Source organism: Schistocerca cancellata, chromosome 6 (assembly GCF_023864275.1).
Source record: "Schistocerca cancellata isolate TAMUIC-IGC-003103 chromosome 6, iqSchCanc2.1, whole genome shotgun sequence".
Classification (NCBI taxonomy): domain Eukaryota; kingdom Metazoa; phylum Arthropoda; class Insecta; order Orthoptera; family Acrididae; genus Schistocerca; species Schistocerca cancellata.
Genome location: NC_064631.1, coordinates 639,471,052 through 639,476,849, shown reverse-complemented (window position 1 = coordinate 639,476,849; position 5,798 = coordinate 639,471,052).

Here is a 5,798-nt window from a genome sequence, read left to right as displayed (position 1 = left end):
CGGCCCGCCACGAATTCCTTTCCTGCGCTAACCTCTTCATCTCAGAGTAGCACTTGGAACGTACGTCCTCAATTATTTGCTTGACGTATTCCAATCTCTGTCTTCCTCTACAGTTTTTGCCCTCTACAGCTCCCTCTAGTACCATGGAAGTCATTCCCTCATGTCTTAGCAGATGTCCTATCATCCTGTCCCTTCTCCTTATCAGTGTTTTCCCCATATTCCTTTCCTCTCCGATTCTGAGTAGAACCTCCTCATTCATTACCTTATGAGTCCACCTAATTTTCAACATTTGTCTATACACCACATCTCAAATGCTTCGATTCTCTTCTGTTCCGGTTTTCCCACAATCCATGTTTCACTACCATACAATGCTGTACTCCAGACGTACATCCTCAGAAATTTCTTCCTCAAATTAAGGCCGGTATTTGATATTAGTAGACTTCTCTTGGCCAGAAATGCCTTTTTTGCCATAGCGAGTCTGCTTTTGATGTCCTCCTTGCTCCGTCCGTCACTGGTTATTTTACTGCCTAGGTAGCAGAATTCCTTAACTTCATGACTTCGTGACCATCAATCCTGATGTTAAGTTTCTCGCTGTTCTCATTTCTACTACTTCTCATTACCTTCGTCTTTCTCCGATTTACTCTCAAACCATACTGTGTACTCATTAGACTGTTCATTCCGTTCAGCAGATCATTTAATTCTTCTTCACTTTCACTCAGAATAGCGATGTCATCAGCGAATCGTATCATTGATATCCTTTCACCTTGTATTTTGATTCCACTCCTGAACCTTTCTTTTATTTCCATCATTGCTTCCTCGATGTACAGATTGAAGAGTAGGGGCGAAAGGCTACAGCGTTGTCTTACACCCTTCTTAATACGAGCACTTCGTTCTTGATCGTCCACTCTTATTATTCCCTCTTGGTCGTTGTACATATTGTATATGACCCGTCTCTCCCTATAGCTTACCCCTACATTTTTCAGAATCTCGAACAGCTTGCACCATTTTATATTGTCGATCGCTTTTTCCAGGTCGACAAATCCTATGAAAGTGTCTTGATTTTTCTTTAGCCTTGCTTCCATTATTAGCCGTAACGTCAGAATTGCCTCTCTCGTCCCTTTACTTTTCCTAAAGCGAAACTGATCGGCACCTAGCGCATTCTCAATTTTCTTTTCCATTCTTCTGTATATTATTCTTGTAAGCAGCTTCGATGCATGAGCTGTTAAGCTGATTGTGCGACAATTCTCACACTTGTCAGCTCTTGCCGTCTTCGGAATTGTGTGGATGATGCTTTTCCGAAAGTCAGATGGTATATCGCCAGACTCATATATTCTACACACCAACGTGAATAGTCGTTTTGTTGCCACTTCCCCCAATGATTTTAGAAATTCTGATGGAATATTATCTATCCGTTCTGCCTTATTTGACCACAAGTCCTCCAAAGCTCTTTTAAATTCCGATTCTAATACTGGATCCCCTATCTCTTCGAAATCGACTCCTGTTTCTTCTTCTATCACATCAGACAAATCTCCACCCTCATAGAGGCTTTCAATGTATTCTTTGCACCTATCTGCTCTCTCCTCTGCATTTGACAGTGGAACTCCCGTTGCACTCTTAATGTTACCACCGTTGCTTTTAATGTCACCAAATGTTGTTTTGACTTTCCTGTATGCTGAGTCTGTCCTTCCGACAATCATATCTTTTTCGATGTCTTCACATGAAACGATATATACATATTGCGACTCTTCAAACCCCGGTACTAGATGAATAGGTCTAGTATGCAAGGATTGCTTTAAGGAGAGCGAGCGCGCTACATGGTGCGCGGTTCGCTGAAGCGCGTGCCGCGCCCACGCGAGATTTGCAACGGTCGGTGGGACGCCTCAATCGCCGGGCGGCCACGTGGCCCGCAGCTTGCGGCGTTGTTTGGTTTTTCGCGCATTACGCGAAAACTCTGTAACTTACGGTGAAGAGCGATGCGGCAGTAGATTGTTGTCAGCAATATGCACCTCCTGAAATATCGATCTTTATTTCAAGTCACGAGACGCAAAAGTTATAGTAACCTCAAAATCGGTTAATATCACGAATACTGAAAGATTAATAAAAATACTAAATAACAACTTACAGGGATGAGCGAGCACTGGATGAGTGAGCACTCATTAAAAACGTTTCGTCATAGCGGATCGAGTGCTGTAGTCGTATGTTAAGATTCATAAATAATTAAGCCCGTAAAGAGCAATAAAGTTTGAGGGAAAAATGTTCACAAAATTTAATAGAAAATTCATGACGTATAGAACGGCACTATATAATACTTTGGGTGGCATCACACGTATTTTAAATTAATCAAGTTATACTATACACTTAACTTGCAATAGTTTTTATTGTTTGCAAATTATTATTAACATTTATCGCCCATAATTAATTAATTATTATAGATATGAAGATTTTTAGCAGCGCAATGTATAGATCGCTATAGATTACGTCTAAAAACGGTGCTATAGACAGTTCTATGCTAAAACCTTACAGCACAGATGTAAACAAACAAATTTGCGCTAAGTGGCGAAATTTTGCAAATACTAAATCCTAGAAATTAATGTAAAGTAGTAAATGAGATGTACTCTTTAGCGCGGTTGCGATGGTGTACTTATTTCTGTCGAGGGATGTATGTATCAAAATTTGTAACCTCAACTGGTGAGATTGGTACTTGCATAACCAGGGGGGGGGGGGGGGGGGTTGACGGCCGAGCCTATATAAGTGAGAGACCATCTTGGCCAGGGGTCAGTCGTTGGTCAGTCGTTTGGCGGGTGGGTGGCGAGCGAGCCTCACTTGTGGGTGGCCCATGTGGTCGTTTATGAGCAAGAATTTTTCGCGCCGATATATTTCGGCAAAGAGTATTGTCTAACAGTGCAAGTGTGCAAGCATATATTTGGTGAACTGGAAGTGCTACGATAATTTGTGTGAGTACGATTTACGAGGTATACATCAGCGTCAGTGAACATGTGGCGATCAGTGATTTCGCGCCAAAATGGTTCTAATGGCTCTGAGCACTATGGGACTTAACTTCTGAGGTCATCAGTCCCCTAGAACTTAGAACTACTTAAACCTACCTAACCTAAGGACATCACACACATCCATGCCCGAGGCAGGATTCGAACCTGCGACCGTAGCAAGTGCGCGGTTCCAGACTGTAGCGCCTAGAACCGCTCGGTCGCACCAAAACTGTTAGAACAAAGAGGACAGTGGGACTTGTGGTTCTGTTCGAATTGATATAATAACTTTCGATTATAGCAGCCTACATTACTGCTATTGGGGGCTCGGAGTTAAATTGTTATTAAATTAAAAATGTAAACCCTCTCACCAGTGCTAATTTCATTGTGTGAAAAGAAAAGGACGACGTCAATAGATAGTGATTGAACTGTGTCGTGAAAAATGATTTTGCTATAATAATCGCCTATTTTTTGTTCCCTAGCATAAAATGTACTCATGTCTGAGCGAATAATTAATTCAAAAACTATAACTAATGCGCGGGTGTGGAAGAGTGTACTAATGCACCAAGTGTGGAAATCATCCCCTGAGACTTACGTGAGAGCAAAAAAATTTGCACTAACATTTCTTAACTAACATTTGTCAATGCACATTCGTGTGAACTCTGCAACCGCATCTCTTTATTTACCGCCCCGTCGCAATATACAGATGGCGATAGTATCGCATTCACAAGGTATAAAGAGGCCGGTCTGTCATTATCCATGGGATTCATGGGAAAGGTGATTCATGGGAAGGGTTTCCGATGTGATTGTGGGCGCACGACGGGAATAAACAGACTTAGGAATTGGAGTGGTTATTGGAGCTAGACACATGGGACATTTAGTTTCGGAAATCGTTACGGGATTCTACATTCGGAGATCCACAGTGTCAAGAGCGCGCTGAGATACCAGATTTCTGGCATTACCTCTCACTACGTCCAGCGCAGTGGTCCATGGCGTTCACGTAACGACGAAGAGCAGCGGTATTTTCGTAGAGTTGTCAGTGCTAACAGGCAAGCAACACTGCGTGGAATAATCGCCGAAATCAATGCAACACATACGGCAAACGTGTCCATTAGCACAGCGCAGCGAAATTTGGCGTTAATGGGGTATGGCAGCAGACGGCAGCGCGAATGCCTTTGCTGTCCAGCTTGACATGTCTTGCAGCGGCTCCGCAGCGCTCGTGACCATATTGTAAGACGTGTATATTTCTACTGTCTATTGTCAACGCACAATTTATGAAAGATGTTTATATTTTATTAATAGGATTAAGTAGGAATAATTAATATTTGTCTTGTTGGAAATAATTGTGGTAGCAGGGAATGTCTGCACCAAAGTATTGTTGGCAAGAGAGACCGCAAATTGATATAATTTTAAACAGGGCGGGAGAGACCGCGTATGGATACATTTTAAGAAAAGAGCGGGAATGACCGCGCATTGATACATTTTGTAATGATAGCAGGGATTGTCTGCACCAGAAAGCATTGCTGGCAGGAGAGACCGCACTTTAGCGTTCGTAGGAGGTCAGTAGTAAGAGAGATGTGAAGCGAGTTGGTAGCAGGTCTGAAGTGAGAGGTTGAGAGGAGTAGTGTGCCTCCCAGCCATCAGCTATGATTTACAAGATATTATAAACGGACGTACAGAGGCATCAACTAACTATTATCATAAGAGGAACTGATATTATCGAATTATTTTTTTGCGAAACTCAAGACTACTGAACGTTTGTTTGCGCAATGCTAGTTGTAAGATTACTGTAAAAAGTAAGTCCCATTCGAACGTTTGTAAAATCATTTCATTACCAGCAGTAAATATTTGAAGCGTTTTCAGAATATAATTAATTTTTGCCAGCAATGTTGCATTACTGATTATAATCCATCCCAAAAACCATCAAGGTAAAACTTTGCAAATACTTTATTGTTGTCAAGAAAAAGTGTAACTATGAATTACGTAACTTCAGTCAAATTAATTAAAGAATAACGTCAGCTTTGCTACTAAAGAATAACGTCAGCTTTGGTAATAAATACAGCCACTTATTATGACAGCCCACCAGCAGTTAATAGAGTATAGTAAACCAGAGTAAGTGTATTCATGTCGCAGCTCGATGTAGCAGTCAGATGGCGATCCAGTAACAGTAAATAGGTAAGGAACAGTTTTGGGTTATTGTAGATAACGACTGAGGGCCACGACGACGACACATTCTATGTTTCGTCGAAATAATCAGAAAATCACTTGTAATAAGCAGCAATTAAATTTGTATGCGAAAATTGAGAAAGAGAATAAATTTCAAAGGGAAGATTTCATTTGTTATTGTTGAGCAAGAGATAGAAATCCTAAGGAAATGTTTCATAGGTTATTGTAGAAATGAAGGTTGCGTAAAAAAAAAAAAGATATAGAGGAGACGGGAAGGTTTCAATATCTGTTAGAACCTAGACCGTGCCATGGTTACATGAATCCCTATTTAAGTTGTAGGAGCTCGTGGTAGATTCGAGCGTGGCGCAGGTCTCACAAAGCCATGAACCTACACTCCTGGAAATGGAAAAAAGAACACATTGACACCGGTGTGTCAGACCCACCATACTTGCTCCGGACACTGCGAGAGGGCTGTACAAGCAATGATCACACGCACGGCACAGCGGACACACCAGGAACCGCGGTGTTGGCCATCGAATGGCGCTAGCTGCGCAGCATTTGTGCACCGCCGCCGTCAGTGTCAGCCAGTTTGCCGTGGCATACGGAGCTCCATCGCAGTCTTTAACACTGGTAGCATGCCGCGACAGC